The 17,390-nt window shown below is 40.2% G+C and overlaps 1 pseudogene; it reads right to left on the bottom strand.

Annotated features, from left to right (window-relative positions):
• Positions 1-2,698: 2,698 nt before the first annotated feature.
• LOC140905673 (U2 spliceosomal RNA) lies at positions 2,699-2,745 on the bottom strand (annotated as a pseudogene).
• Positions 2,746-17,390: the final 14,645 nt, after the last annotated feature.

The raw sequence follows: 17,390 nt of genomic DNA, 5'->3' as shown, positions 1-17,390 counted from the left end.
AAATAACATTTAAGGTTGGATTAACTCATTAGCACAACAAAGCCATATTTCTACTATCTTTTTCCCATTTACTCAATTTTAAGACAATTTTATGATAGATAATATTTAATCATTTTAAATTGCTGAATTGGAGAGTTTCCAAATTTCCCTAAGTTTGAAGTTGCGAAAATTTTAACTGTGTCCCAGGGCACGCTCTTCATATATTCTCCCTCTGCGTATATATGTTAATGTGCATTAATTAAACTCTGAGTTAGTACATGTTTCTGACATGTGGATTCTACATTACAGTGAAGGATTATTGTACATTCTAGGCCATTAGCAGCTACAGCACCTTCAATCAGTTTAATATATTTTATTACAAGTAGCATTTAATTTATAATACATCTCCTATCTTAGATAAGGCTCCGATCCTGCCAGGACTTATACATGTGCTTAACTGTATGCACTGTGTGTAATCTCCTACTCACTCTGTAGCAAAAAAGAGGTGTATAATCTGAACAAAACCCAGCTCTTCACTGATATGTAGCCAACTGGCAATCCTGAGGCAAGAAAGAGGAACCAGAGTGATACCTGATAAGGATAAAATATTTGGGGGTTGGGGGGAATAGGATACCATGCCTCTCTTAACCTTATTTTTTATTGTTAAAATGTAATGTTTTTATTTGTATTCAAGAAGCACAATTGCTTTGATTGTGTAGTGAATATTTAGGTAATAAACAGATACATTAGTGTACTTAAAACAGGGGCTGACCTGGTGGTGAATTGGTGGAACAATATACAGCCACTTCGAGGTTTGCAGGGAATGGGACTATCACAGATACAGTCAATTCTTTACACCCCAGGGGAGGAGCATCTGGTGGTACTTTCTATCACTGTTTTCTGGTCAACTGAAGAAAAGCCTTCAGGAGCTTTGGCACAAGATACAGCTAGCCTTATCCGCAAGCGAAATCATACCCCTCAAATGCCCCTCATTTTGAGGGCCATCCCTCATTTCATCTCATAGTCACATACATTCCACCCTGGTCCCCCTCACTGCTATTTCTAAAAATTGTGTACATCAGAAATAAATAATCCTGAAAGTGAGGTTATAGAGAGAATTATTTACACTAAGGACAAGAATCTTCACAGCATTTTCAGTTACTTCCTTGAACAATATTTTGTGTCCCCTTTTTGGGCTGTTGTCACGACAGGTGTCTAACATTTGGGACTAGGCCAGTTGGGAATTATGCCCCTCAAAACTGCCATTGTAACTGATGAGTGGGGTGCTCCCATGCTCTACCAAAAAATGGTCGTTTTGTCAAAAGATCAAAATGTTAACAAACATTAAGGAAGAAAGAAAGAATCATTGTTGTGGTTTATAGAACAATGGAAAGCCAACGTTCAATTTTTACCTATGTTCCTAAAATAGTTCTATTTTAAAAAGAAAATCAGTGATCTAATTTCTTCACACTGGTGTTACAATGTAAAAACTATCTTGGTGCTAATATTGCAGCAAAAATAATTGCTCAACTGTTCCATGAAACCACTAGGTGGAGATGTAGGTTTACCAAGCCACCCCATAAAAGAGCTTTAAAAGGTACAAGATTGAAAAATCCCATTTTCAAAAAAAAAAAAGAAAAAGAAAAAAAAGAAAAAGATTGATAAATTATGTATCTTGTTGGTTACAAATTCCAACACATCTTTGAAGGAGGAAAAATGGGAAAAAAACTAAATGGTTGGTTGTAAAATTGTCCAAGCAAATTATTATTTTTTAAGACACAAGTTCTGATGTTTAAGACTCTGAGAGAATAATCGCTTCATGTTATAAATTGTCTGCTGCCAATACACACACATTTTCCTTTATTCTCACACCAGCTGCTAGCTCATGCTATCAGTGGTCAGGAACAAACAAACAAAAACTATTCCTAAATTTTTTAAACCCTGCTTTCAAAACTTCACCAGTGGAAATGTGCCAGCAACCGGCAGATTTCAGGATTATTTGCTAAATTTAGGGAATTGTTTTTAATTATAGTACCTCATCAGCATTACCTAGAATGTTGATTTTAGAAAGCAGAGTACAGTATTCCTAGTTGTTTTTTAAAACAGAAGCAGTTACTTCTTGTCCTATATTTTGTCAGCCATGTGTGCCTAATCAAGTAGTGGGGAAATCATAATGTCAAATGAAGCATTTGTTTGTTTTGGCTTTAGCTTCCACTTTCTTTCACATAAACTTTTCTACATATCTGTGTGCACTACAAACTTTTCTACAGCAGTCATTCCATAGTCATTTGCTAGTAGAGCAGAGTCATTCCGAATTCATCCTTATACACTATTTTCCTTGTTGAAAATACTTTTAAAATAACTGCTCCTGTAAACTCCCCCCCTCCCTCATATGTTTCTGATGGGTGGGCGGGAAATTATCTTGATTTCTCCCCAGGATATCCAAAAGAACCTCTGTCAGTCAGTATAGTCCATTCTACTTTATCCCGCAAACATTATGGTTTAGAACATCAAGCTCATGTGCAATACCTTTCTTTTAATGTAACTTTCCAATTCTTGTTAGAAAGGATTTAGAAATCGCAAACTTTAAGAAAAGGAATGTTTGGTAGAATGCTAAGTGGACAGTCAACATCTTCCTAAAAATGACCTCTTCCTTTTCATGATAGCTATGGGCCTGATTTTAGCCAACGGTAAAAGATGGAATACCATTTAATATATAGTCCTCAGATAGAGGACGTATCAGATATTAAACTGATAAGAACAGATTTAATAATTTTATTAAGATAATGTTGAAATAAGGAACGGTACAGAGTTCGAGCATAGAAGTTTCTGGTTGTCAGGGGATAAGGTACAGATTATCAAGGGGTGCAAAATCCGATTTAGGAGCTGGTGGAGCAAGGATCACATAATAATCTGCAATATCCCCGACCTGGGGAAAAGTTTAACCGGTCAGAGTACAGACATCGAGATATGGGGTAAGTTATCCACACAACGGCTATGTTCAGTATGCTGGGTATAGTGAGTGAATACGGGGGTGGGGATGAGTCTACCCTCATTTGGTGGGGTTTAATGTTCAGTGGGTTTATGGTTCCAGTTCATACGGTCCTATGGGGAAGGCCTCTCCGTCTCTTTCCCACAGTGTGTGCACAATGTCGTACCGGCTCACTCCTCCTGGTACTGTCGGTGGCCGGTGATGTGCTCGATATAGATGTCCCTGGACCATCGGATGGTGTCCGAGACCATGAGGCGCCACATGAGCCGTGCGTAGCGTCTACCGATCCCGCAGGTCCGCAGCACACGCTCGTTGCAGGGGTCCCAAGCGCCCAGGGCTCCGACGATCAGGGCGTCCAGCTGCACCTCGTAGCCCTTCACTCTCAGGGTGTCGGCCGGGGGGGGCGTATTTTTCCAGTTTCCGAGCTCGAGCTTCTCGGAAGGCCGGGGTCCTGTTCTCGAAAGGGACCGTGATGTCGACGAGGATGATCTTTTTCTGGGTACTACAAGCGCTGTAATTCTGCTAAGAGTGTGTGTAAGTCTAAGGTGGAACTGGATAGCTTTGATGTCTGTTCTGGCTTAATTTCTTCTGATTTCTCGTAAAGCCTCCTTTTTTTCTTGGCAAAATGGGTAATAATATCTCAGAAGTAAAATTATGTACTGTAGTATTTTTGCTGCAATTTGTTTAGTGTTACAACTATTTCCAGCAATGTCAGCAAATTTTTGTAGTATTTCTAGTTGGAAAAGCAGCTGTGGGAGTAACAAATAAATAGATGGAAAAAGGTATAAGGAAGGAGCAATCCCTCTCTCTGCTAGAAAACTCTTTAAAGTCAAACAGCCTCACCATGCTAGTGACAGACAGTTCTGTAACCTCGTTAAAGGAGAACAGCAAATAAGATCTTCCAAAGCTAATGTCAGGGAAGGGGAACAGTTCTAATAAGAACCCTAGAAAGAAGCACCTTCCTTAGCAATAGATATTCTCATTTGTTAGAAGGTGGACCCCTACTTAACAATGATATCCCTCTCTAGGCATTGAAAACTGGGATCTAGGTTCCCCATGTAATGACTGATGTCTTCCAGGGTTCTGTGTTCATGGCAGACATACAATGAAGAAGTACTTTTGTGAGGACAATACAAAGGCCTAAAGGTCATGGAAGAGATGGGAGAGCAAAAGGGCAGCGTGGTACTGTTCAGAGAGCATCACTTAGAGCCCAGAAGGACCAGATTTGATTTGAGTTTTATTAAACTTCAGTCTTACTTTAAAAACATACATTTTCTTTTTACAAATAAATGAAAACCTCTTTAAAAAACATCTCCAGTGCTGCTATAAAGGATGTCATTAAAATTACAATTTTCAGCGCACTATCTCCGTGAAGACTCTCCTGGTTTTTAATAAAGCAGAGCTGTTGAGGTGATAGTGTTTGTGCTGATGAAGGGCAGCCTGCCTCCAGGCTCATAGTCTAGCTCCCCATCCAAACTCTAAATTTTCTTTGGTGCTAATCCAATTCAGATCTTTACCCGTACCAGCCCCCCTTCCGCCTCCCCAGCTGAGCATGTGCCCATCTTTTCACCCTACATTACCTCTGAATGCCTCCTAATCAGTTACAGATTGAGAAGGGGAAACTGAGGGCTCTCATATTAAATAGCTTTTCTCCTCAAATTTTAAATATGAAGAAAGGTCTCTTTAAAAAGGCACTTCTACTATTGTCAAAGGCACCTTCCAAGACACTCACAGAAACAACTCAGAGCAGAATAAAGATTCCTCTGATACTCAGGAAAAGAGAGATTTCAGCCATATAGTAATAAAGAAAAGAAAAGGTCTGGTGGAGGCTGCTTTGCTGTTGCTCACCAATGATAGTGCATCTTAACCCTTTGCATGTCAAACCTCAGGCATGCCCTGGGCCTCACCTTTTCTAAATCCCATAATGCCAGGAAAAATTACATATAAGAAACTGACCGAAAGAGGCAGGAGTCAGTTGTCTGTCTTTAAAGCTCAGCTGGCAGCACAAAGACTAAAGGGTGTCTGGGTTCTCAGTCTCCTTCATTATGACACATTTCTTTCTCTCCCTCTCTCTCCTTATCTCCATACAATCATGTTGCTAGCATGGTCTGATTAGTTCTATGCATCTTCCAATAAGAGCTCCCTGGTTTTATATATAATATGAACGAGACCTTATCTATCTATCTATCTATCTATCTATCTATCTATCTATCTATCTATCTATCTATCTATCTATCTATATGTACAAACACACCCGTTGTAACAAGTTGGAGGGCATAGAAGGTTGTATTCTCTGACGATCAAATCTTAGGAAAACAGACATTCTCCCCACCTTCAAACCCCTTCTACTCTCAGACGAGAATACGTTTGACCAAAACACGACGCCATTCATCTTATGTGGCTTTTTGTCGATCATAGCTCCTGGAAGGATAAGCAAACTCTGTGGAAAGGCATTTATCTAAATTATCCTGATAAAATGCTATCACTCTGTGGGGAAAGAAAAATGAGTCAGAAGGCAAGTTTGTACACCAAAACTCTGCAATTATTTGAGTCGAGGGGGAAAACCAAGGCATTAAGTGAAACTATGCTTTCTTCAAAGTTAGAAACAGCAGTCCTGGAAAAAAAATAATACTTTATTTTACAAAAACAGGTGATTACCTGCCTCTTTGAGTGGGTTTAGTTTGTTTAAAGCTAAAAAAAACCCCAACAAACAAAAAAAAATCCCCAAAGGAACAAACCTTCCTCTCCCCTCCAAACAATGTATAGTTAGTGTTTGTGACTTTTTCCCCTGACAACTAGATAAGAAGATAAATGCATAGTTTCTCTTAATTAGCCTTTCTTAATTAAAAACACCAGAGGTACATGTGATCATAATGAACTCTGCTGACAGGATGGTCACTTGTTTTTCTGCATGTCACTTCTGGAAAATTAGATTTTTTTTTAAGGGGCATAAATTCTGTACTGAGGAAGAAATAAATGATGCCTGCAAAGCAATGTCCCTTTGGTTTTATCTGAGTGAGATGGATGTGCATCTTGTGGTTTTTAGAATGGTGTGGGGCAGTATTAGCCATCATTAGCACCCCAGTATGGATCCAATTCACTAATTACTTATGCTGTCTTGGTTCACTGAGATTTAAGTACCAAGTCAATCCCATTATCTGCAGTCTCCCAAGCTTGCCAGAGTCATCTGTCTTTTATGGAAAAAGAGCACAAGGGTTATCAATAGGACCCTGAAATACTTGGGATTTTCCCACTTCAGGAGGAGGAAAGATTAGTCCTGACTAAAGTCGCAGCTTCTCTAAGCTGCTACTTTGGATGTGATAAAAGTGAATGGTGACAATTATCCATAACTACATAAAGAGCAAGAGGAGAGGGAGGGAGAGAGAGAAAAGAGAAAGAGAGGAAAGCAGAGAAACCTGCCACACACTCCTGCAGCTGCATGTGGTTTCAGGCATCTTTTCATATCACCTCAGAGCTACAAATTACAATTCCTCTGTTACAAACACATGATAATATAGTCAGAAATCAGAAATTAAAATATTCTAAAGGCCTCAGGCCTCCTCGTGGGGTGGGGAATGAGGGAGTACACTGAGTCTGTGAGATGCCTGTTTTGTTTGTGCCCTCCCCTCTACATCCTACATGTTTAATGTCTGCAGCAGTACCGAGGCCTTGTCTGTTTGGGATGGTTGATTGACATCTGCTCTGCCGAGAGGAAGGAACTGGCAGCTATTGGCAGCACTGTCACGTTCATTTGCACACTTTATGAAGCAGCAGTGTGGCTACTAATACAAAAAGAAATCTTCTAAGCAGCATGACATCTCTTGGAATGGAATATTTGTCTTTACAAATGATTGCACTGCTGCCAGTACTTGACATGGTGCTCGCAAACATGTGTAATTGTTGGAAGTGTAATGATGATTATTTGCATATTTAATGTTCAAACAAGTACTGGAGAAGCAACTTAGACTAAACCTTTTATGGGAAAGATTTAAATATGTTCAGCATCATCCCGATGAGTTCCAGAAAGGAGTCAGAATCTGAGGGAAAAGCCAGAGCGCACCATTGCCCATATGAGGGTGAGTTTAAGAACACACCTTGGGATTTGCTATATAGATGTTTTCAGTGGTTCATTTTTTAGGTGAATTTCATCAATATAAACACCTTCCGATTTCATTCATTTTTAATCTCTCAAAATTACATTTAAATGTAATTATGCCAAAAATTTAAAATGTGTCTATTTACCATGCATTTGAAATCAACCAAACAGAGAACTCAGGAAAGTAGATAAATAACCACAAGTTTATGCATAATGTTACTTTACAGAAACCCTGTAGATAAGGCAAGGGAATCATTTTAACCCCTTAGCCTAAGTATGGGTATGATGCCATTGGAGCACCACCTATAAACCTAATTCTTTCGGGCAGTGAATTTTTTTTTTTTAAATTCTGTATTTGTACAGCACCTAGAAAAAGGGGATCTTGGTCTGTGACTGAGTCTCCTAGCATAAAATAACAACAATAATAATAATAATTAGTGATAAATAAATAGTTTTGTAGGCTGGAAATATCGTGTTAAAATGTTTGGTCTGGAAAAACCAGGCACAGTCAGAGTGATAGGAAAGGGCTTTTCTTTCCATAGGAGGTTCCTGTACTGCTGCCCCCAAAATTGACTTTTCATTTCTCATTTCAGTATGAAAAGAATTCTTCTCAACCCCATGCCACAGAGGGCTGGACCCCAACCCCCCACCCTGCATGAGTACCCGCACGTAGACACACACCCCACACATGGTTACAGGTATGAAAAGAAAAAGGTTATCGTTTGGTTTTTCAAAACAGCAAGAAGAAACAATACTTTTGATGGCAGTATTATTCCCCTAGGAAGGAATCATCAGTTTTATCAATGGAATCGTTTCAGATGATACCGCCACTTGAATTGGCAATTTAGCCCTTCACCTCTAGTGAACAACCTCTTTAACTGAAGGCTATCTCCCAGCCATTCTTCCCCAGAAGCAGGCCTACTCCAGTGGCATTCTGCCTTTAAAATATTTCTCTTAACAACTAGTTTTTGTTGTTCACCCCTTCCCCCACTCCTCCAATCTCTCTCTCTCTCTTTTTGTCTGTTGTGGAGCCACTTCAGTATCAAGCAATTTATAATCACCGAAATCCTGCATTGTTTGAGGGGCTGCACAATAAACTTGACTCAATTATCATGCTGTAAATTGATTTAAAAAAAAATCTGATGGATGAATAGAGACTGAACATCTTCGTCTGTGACCCTGTCGTACCATCAGCAGTTCTCTGGCAGGACTCCTACTTGATTGACAATGCTGCTAATGAACACTGTCTTAGGCCATGTAATGATTTACCTGCAATGAACAATGTTTGGCAACAGTACCTTTGCATACCTGTCAGACAATTAATTCCTTAAAAAATAGATATATTGTCCTGAAGCATGAAAGTGTCTGGAAATTAATAGAAATGTGAAGAAAAAAAATACAAATACACTTCTACTCATTAAATTAATCAGGATTGTTTAACTTTTCCCCGACTGCTCCCCAATTCTGTTTATTCATTTTAGCCACCTGTTGTCTCATCAATCCATAAAGTCACCACCTTATCCTCATCCAGTCAGGTCCCTCCTCAAAACTCACCACTGCCATAATGCACATGGAAGGCTGGAATCTGACCACAGCTAGGCAACTGGTCATCTCTCTGACTGTGGGTCACTTGCTTGTCTCCCCTACCTCTTATGTCTTGCCTTTTACACTGTAAGCTCCTTGGGGCAGGTATAAGTATATACAGCACCTAGCACAATGTGCCTTTAAGTGCTACTGCAAAATATATATATAGTCTGTGCGCTCTTTGGAGTATGAACTCTCTTTTTATTAAAAGTGTGTACAGTGCCTTGCACTATGAGGCCTGGATTGCTGAGATAGACCTCTAAGCATTACCATAATAGAAGTAATAATAATAAAACAACAACAACAACAAATAAATCAGGCTACTGATGAGAAAGTTTACATTTTTGTTTTCTTTTCATGTTTCCACATGAAGTTAGCTGGAAGAATCATCTCATCCCAAGTACGTTCTTTGTTGAGCTATGCTGTACAGCATCTCTAGACTTTGATAGCTATTTCCGGTACCCATTTATAGAATTCAACTTGTCTGATGGGTAGCCTATCACTATTGATACACTTGTAAGAAGCTAATTGCTTTAAAAAAACATGGAGGTGGGATGGAAAGTGGGTCCACCATAAAAGAAACATTTGGGCTGCAGAGTTCAATTTTGTTCCTTATTAAATTCTTTGAAGAAGCAAAGTATTTAAAAAACATGTGACAATAATTTGTAGTATTTCTTTGGGGATTTGTTTGTTTGACCTTAGCCTTCTAATCTGTCAAAGTATGCTAATGAGCTTGACAGACAGAGAGATAAAATGCAGAGACAGACGAACTAGCTGAGAAGACCTCAGTTTAATACTGAATATACTTGTGGAAAAAGAAATGAAAAACAGTGCAATTCACTGTTACCTCTAGGCTTTGATGACATGCTCGCTACCAGAGCAGAGTTGTTTTTCAGTCTAGCAGGAGGAGTATACACATCAGGTCACTGTGGCAGAGCCTGGGATCTTTGATGATTCTACCTGGAATCAGGAGAATGTTTTTTTAATTTTCACTCTTAAATTTTAGTCTGACATACTGAAATGCTGACTTCCCAGCTGGGGATTACTGACCATTCTGCAGGCACAAGTTATTGATTATGGCTAAACATTTTAGAATCGACTAGGGATTTTGACTGCCCAACTGGAGGCGCCTTCAAGAGGCCTCATTTTTAAAGAGGGTGTTCAGCATTTACTTTGGGATGCTAGGTTTCAGAGTAGCAGCTGTGTTAGTCTGTACCTGCAAAAAGAAAAGGAGGACTTGTGGCACCTTAGAGACTAGCAAATTTATTTGAGCATAAGCTTTTGTGAGCGACAGCTCACTTCATCGGATGCATTCGGTGGAAAATACAGTGGGGAGATTTATATACACAGAGAATATGAAACAATGGGTGTTACCATACACACTGTAAGGAGAGTGATCAGGTAAGGTGAGCTATTACCAGCAGGAGAGAAAAAAAAACCTTTTGTAGTGATAATCAAGCTGGGCCATTTCCAGCAGTTGACAAGAACGTCTGTGGGGGGGGGGGGGGGGGGGAGAAGGGGTAAACATGGGGAAATAGTTTTACTTTGAGTAATGACCCATCCACTCATTACGAAAGGTTCCACCCCCACCCCCCTGGCTCTCCTGCTGGGAATAGCTCACCTTACCTGATCACTCTCCTTACAGTGTGTATGGTAACACCCATCCTTTCATGTCAATTCAATCTGTTAGTTTTTAAGGTGCCACCAGACTCATTGTTTTTATGGATACAGACTAACAGGGCTACACCTGATCCTTGGTAACAATCACTAGTTACTTTTGAAAAGCTCAGCCTATTATTCTTTAAAGGTGAGCTGGGGGGTGGGGCAAAAAGGGGTGTCACTCTATTCATTTAGGACATTTAAAGAGGTCCTCAGATTTCTGGTTCCTTTCCCCCACCCTCCCATACTTCCGATATATCAAATTCTGACATCCCTTGGATACCTGGAGGATTCTTAGTGGGACTGGAGTGCCTCAGTGACATAACTGTAGGTAGGAACCTGAACTGGAGCATTCTCAGCTCTCACGTGAAAAGCTCAACATCTGCCCCCATATATTTCGGGCCTGGGAAAACCACAGATCAGGTTTCAGCTTCCTGTGATGATACCACCCCACCCTAGACCTCCAAAAAGTCCCCCATGATGAAGAAAAGTGTCTGAATCTGACATTCCTAATGTAAAACCACAACCCCCTCAAAAAGAAAAGGAGGACTTGTGGCACCTTAGAGACTAACATTTATCTGAGCATAAGCTTTCATGGGCTAAAACTCACTTCATCAGATGCATGCAGTGGAAAATGCATTAGGAAGACATATATATATACACAGAGAACATAAAACAATGGGTGTTATATACATTATAAGGAGAGTGATCAGGTAAGGTGAGCTATTACCAGTAGGAGAGAAAAAAACAAAACAAAAAACAAACAAACAAAAAAGCCTGTGTAGTGATAATCAAGATGGACCATTTCCAGAAATGGCCCATCTTGATTATCACTACAAAAGGTTTTTTTTTTTTTTCTCCCTCTCTTGCTGGTAATAGCTCACCTTACCTGATCACTCTTATTATAGTGTGTATGGTAACACCCATTGTTTCATGTTCTCTGTGTATATGTATATCTTCCTACTGTATTTTCCACTGCATGCATCTGATGAAGTGGGGTTTAGCCCACAAAAGCTTATGCTCAAATAAATTTGTTAGTCTCTAAGGTGCCACAAGTCCTCCTTTTCTTTTTGTGGATACAGACTAACACAGCTGCTACTCTGAAACAACCCCCTCCTAATACATAGGATAGAGTAGAGGTCGAAATCTTGCCCTGGACTAAGCACAGCTCTCCCCACCCCTCATCCTCAGCTCAGAATTGGAGATAAAAATGGTGGAAACTGCAGAGATAAGTTAGGATGACTCTAGGTATGAAAGGGGAAGAAGGGCATTTTGTGGTTTTCTCTTTTGAAGCCGTGCCTCGAGGGGCGCTAAAACAAAGAGTTGAGGCTATGGGGGACGTAGCCTTTCCTTGGATTGATGAGGGACTCATGTTAACTCACTTCCATAAATTGCTGGGGAAGGAGTTGTTCTAAATAACGTTTGCTTGTTATAAATCAGTTTCTCTTATTTATAGCCAGTGCAAGGCATTTGAGACTTGGTTTTTCCACGCAAGCTTTCTACCAGTTGGTGTGCAGATTGATTTTATTATTTTAAAGAAAAAGCTTTCCCTCCCAGTGAGCCCCCCGCTTCCCATGCTGCCCCTGAAAACTCTCAAGCATAAATGAGCTTCACTCTGAAATCACCACACTTTACACACACTTACACTGAGTCAACTTTATAATCGCTTAAAAAGCTCACTCCAGCTTCCATATGATGACTGGAAAGCAAAGACTCTCTCTCTCTCTCTCTCTCTCTCTCTCTCAACCAGATGCACATTTAAATACCTAATTTTAAACAACAGTTAAAATATGCAAACATGCTGTAGCACAGGGAGGGGCGAAGTGGTTACAGAATGACCTCATACATGCATAGACTGCCATAGCCCTTATATCAACACGTTAGGATTTGGGATATCGATTTGCACAGTGCGCTGAGTGTGATTATCGTCTGGCTTTCCTTCAGAATGGTAGTCTCAAAATCCACCTGCGAAGCACTCCATCTGATTTTGAAACAGCATTTCTATTGAAGTGATACTCCCCAGGGAAAGGAATTTGCCCCCTCAACTAGGCAAGGTTGATGCATCCCTACCCCAGTGTCTGTGTATCCCTGAAATGCCTGGGCTGTTTGTTTGTTTGAAATAACAAGTTTAAAGCCAGATCTTCTGAACAGCAGAACAGTGTGAGGGCAGGTTTCAGAGTAGCAGCCGTGTTAGTCTGTATCCGCAAAAAGAACAGGAGGACTTGTGGCACCTTAGAGACTCACAAATTTATTTGAGCATAAGCTTTCCTGAGCTACAGCCTGTGGGGGCAGGCACTTCCGAGACTGGCGTCATTCAAGGTGCCAGCAAAGCTGTAGGCTGTTACAGCTCCCAGAGCTGAAATATTCCACCTAAGCCCAGGCATCCATCCACCCTTCTCCCTTTCCAAACCCATTCCAGTCCATCCAAGCCCTCTGTTTTCTTTGGTGGGGTCCCCTTAAAGCCCAGACCACAGGCGGATTATGCCCCCTAGCTCTTCTGAGCCCTTCTGTACATACTCTCCTCACCAGTGCCCTGTATCCAGTGTTCCCCTTTGCAATGTACTTTGCTTCATCTCTCCAGCTCAGGGGGAAAAAAACAAAATAAACCCCAATCCTCTGAAAAGTGCAGTGGTGAGATGTTTAAACTTGAAAAACCAAAGGGGGGTGGTTGGGGAGGGGTCCCTTTCTCCAGCAGCCGTGGTGTAGAGGTGGATTGAGGCTTTCAGAGAAGCTGAAAGATCTGAAGTTTTGGAGGCTGAATGAAAGAAACACTCAGCTAACAAAACAGTGCACCACAGAAGAAGCTTCATCTGGTCTGGCCAAATCCCTCCTTTCTTTCCATCTTTTCTCTCCTAATAACAGCTGCCCTCTCATTCCCTGTTACTCCGCTGTGAAGAACAAAACCTCCCTCTGACTATCTGTTTTTCTTTTCTTCCCCAGAGTAGGTCTCATTACTGGTGATTAGCAGATGATTAAAACCAATTCAGCTTCCCCCAGTAGATATTTTCTCCCTGTTTGTGACTAACGCGTCAGTCTTCAATGAACGTGCTCCTAAGCTTATTAACAGGCTCAGAGGATTAGCTGCCACAGAGCTTCGTGGCTTCGATATTGTGATGCAGCGAGTGACATGGAACCATTTGCCGAGCAGAGACAGGGCCGCTGGGACGAAATATCTAAATCACAATTTTATTTCCCATGTAGAGCAAGATAAAAAAAAAAAAAGTCCTAACAATAATGACAAAAATCAAATGTTTGGATAAGTCAGAAAATAGCCTTAAAGGTAAGGGCAGCTGAACACACACACACACACACACACACAAAATATACAGGAACTTCACTAAACTTAAGGGCAGCTGAACAACCATTCAGGGGAGAAAACACACACACACACTCTCTCTCTCTCTCTCTCTACAGGAACTTCACTCATCTATAGATTCCAAAGCCTGAAAAGGGACTGTTATGATGATCTAATCTGACTCTGCATCATACAGGCCACTCTCTGTGTTTTCTGTCTAATCTATCTAAATATCTGTCTATCTGCTGCCTACCTACAGTGTATGTAAAACCCAGGCCTGATGCAAAATTACAAGCTTCCTTTTAAACCATCCAGCTTTCTACAAGTATGAGACTTGAAAACACAACCTAATAGGTAAAGAAACAAACAAACAAACAAAAGAACCAAGAGCCCCCCTCTCATACCTCCGCAAATCAGTTTTAACATCTTTTTCAGCTGCACATTAACTTAAAAAATAACAAAAAACAAAAACAAACAAACAAAATTCAGAAACATGACATCAGCATTCATTGTGGCCTGAGTTATAATAGGATGTGAAAAATATTTTTGAAATGATATGCCTTCTTTATTATTTTATTTTATTAATAAAAATGTATTATGTCTTCAAAGGGCCATGGTACTGAACAGGGGAGAAGATCTGCAAAAATGGACACCTTAAATTAAGTTTCTAACAATCAATATTTAGGCACCTTAAATAAATAGCCTAATTTTACAAAGTGGTTGGCTGCCAGTATGTCATGTTGAAGTCAGCCAGAGCTGCAGGAGGCTTAGCAGTTTGGAAAACCTGGCCACTAGATCTGTGCAAAAACTGTATTTGTTTTCATTTTGTGAGGAGTTTCGTGATTTTGAAATTTCTTCCATTCTGGTAGATCAAAATGTTTCAACAAAATTGAAATTATTTTTTTCCTTTCTGATTTTGACCTTTTCAAACATTTATATTATATTTTATATTTTTTTTTTTACAAATGAAATTAAAAGTCATTCTGAAACAGGAAATCAAAACATTCTATTCCAAAGAGGTCAAATTGGAATGCTTTGACCTTATCAAAATGCTTTTTTTTTTCTTTCAATTTTTTGTTTCAAAATGAATTCTCATCTAAGGTTTCTGCAAAATGTTTCACTTTCAATGAATTGATATTTTCTGCCAGAAAAATATTCCATTGGAAAATTCCAGCTGGCTCTACTAGACACATGTTCAGATGCCTAAAGATCAATTGAGAAGCCTAATTCATTTTTGAAAATTTGGGTGAGCATGTATTAGCTAGCCGAGTAAATAATGCTTCCCAACTCTGTTACTGCTTTGATATGTGCACTAAGAGTTTTTAAGAATTTTTTTTTTAAAAAAAAACAACCTTTTCCTTTCCGAGACTAAATTTCTTCCATTAATATTTTTCATTGTCTTTTTTTTTCAGTGCAACTTAACCTTGAGTCTGCTGAAGCTTGACATATAGCTTCTGATTTATAATAGCAACAGGGCATGCAGCAAATGTCAACAAATTCCCTCTCACCAAGGCAAGTAGGAAATGTGAAAGGGAAGGTAGAGAAGACCCTCCTGGCTGCATAATAGAAGAACATTTTAGGGAAAACAATAAAAATATAACCTGGCACATGAAGCACTAGGTTAGCCACTAAAAACCATAACGGAAATTGATACAATAGGGATATAATGAAGGCTTCGCAGGTTACCTCTTCAACCCCTGGACAACAACCCATATATATGGCTTGTTGTCCAGTAGTTGAAGTGGTAACCTACTAAGCCCTCATTATATATAATTCCTATTGGCCAATTTGACCATATTCTGAAAAAAAACAAACAAACCATACCACTGACGTCAGCTGACTCCAATAAATAATCAACTCTCTTGTCATGAAATAGTAGACCCAAATTTTAGTATTGCATATACAATCAAATGATACTGGAGTGTATCAGAGGACTACAGAGCAAAAAGAAAAGTTTAGAAATAACAGCAGACAAATTAAAAAAAACAAAACTGTTAAAACAAAGAGAGCTTTGCATTTGCTTTCAGTTTGAACGTGTAGGGGACCTCTCCCCACCATGCTTATTATAGGTGGGGAAACTCTTTGTCGCAAATAATGTATTCTCTTTAGCTGAATCTCACTCCTTTTTTCTGCTTGTAACTTGTTCACAGATTGTTAGTTTGTTCATTATTCAACAAATGATTAATTCAAGAAAATCTCAACCTACAGATAGCTTATGAATTGTGTTCACTCCTTGAGTTCCTCACTGAGTAGTCATTATTACTACTATCTGATGGGTCATCTTAGTCACGTGACAGCATTATTTCTGTCCCCTGATTGGGAGAGTGTAGCTGAAACACAGGAGGAAACAACAATCATCTCACTGCATCTTTGGATTCTCTCAAAGAGAGGGAAGGTGCAATCTGTGAAGTCAGGAGTAGCTAGGCTGGCATGATGGTGGGTTTTTAGGACTCATAGGCTCATACACTTTCGGTCAGAAGGGACCATCATGACCATCTAGTCTGACCTTCTGCATGTTGCAGACTACAAAACCTTACCCACCCATGGGAGTAGAGAGTCTTAAATTTATAGCACACTCCAAAAAATCTACAAAGGGAATTAATTCCCTCTCTATAGAATGTGTTCAATATCCCTGCATCAACCCATGTGGCTTTCAAAGGACTCTACCACCACTTCCTCTTTCAGCAGCTGATTTTCACTATTCACTGATGCCTCCCCACTCTTGTAACCACCACTGCAGCGGCTTACCCATCTAGTTAAAGAAACACTGTCCTCAATGCTAAAGAAGCAGCTGTTCAAGAGTAATGGCATTGTGACTGCCGGGACAACTTCACCTGTGTTTCTCCTCCGTGATCCAGCAAGGGGCCCCATTTGCAGGTTTTGCCTTTCTTGGGTGGAGACCCACATCTCGATCCTTCCTGACCGGGATATTTCCAGGTTGCACAGTCCCCTGACTATACTGTGATTTTCTCAGCAAAAGACAGACTGCCTAAGCATCTCCCCTCAGAGATGATATGCAGCAGGACTGCCAGTTACAACTTACTGCAGAGTTGTTTCGAAGCAAGCAGATTTAAAAAGCATGACAAAGAAAACATACAAAAAACATTAAAAGAACCTACATACATGCTAATAAACTTACCAGAGATCACCCCCTCACTTCAACAGGAGCTCTGGTTGGTGATTAATCCTTCAGCTTCCACACAGGGCCATTCCCTGTAGTCATAAGCTTCAGTTGAGAATTAGCAGCCATTTTATGGGGCCTCAGTCAGCCAAAGTCCTTCCAACCCTCCCCTAAGGATCGGGGCCCATCTTGGACCAGAGGTCCTGTCCGTTGGCTGGATCAGAAGGGAGGGCCTGAGCCAATTTAAAGCCAGGCAATTTATCCAAAAATCTTTTGTCTTTTGGTGCCTGGAGAATCCAGTTTCAACTAGTCTAGGTGACCCTCTCTCCAGCAGGTGGTGTTTCTCTGGAGATGTGACCACCTGAGTGAAGTTGCCTAATCACCCCCTGCTGTTCTCCTATTTACCCTTCCCATGGAAACACACATAATCCCTCAGACACACAGACAATTGCATTTTCAGTACAACGGACTCCAAAGGTATTAACCTCAGTTCAATAAAGTTTAACCCAATGCACTAAGGTTTGTTCCAAGATATTACAGGCTACTGTCACAGGGGCCATTAGATCGTATAGTCTGATGTATAAAATCTACAACACAGGCCAAAGAATTTCATCCAGATGCCCACTCCATGCCCAATAACTTGTGTTGGCTAAAGCATAGTGGC

Source organism: Lepidochelys kempii, chromosome 1 (assembly GCF_965140285.1).
Source record: "Lepidochelys kempii isolate rLepKem1 chromosome 1, rLepKem1.hap1, whole genome shotgun sequence".
NCBI classification, from domain to species: domain Eukaryota; kingdom Metazoa; phylum Chordata; order Testudines; family Cheloniidae; genus Lepidochelys; species Lepidochelys kempii.
This window is presented reverse-complemented; position numbering and strand designations above follow the sequence as displayed.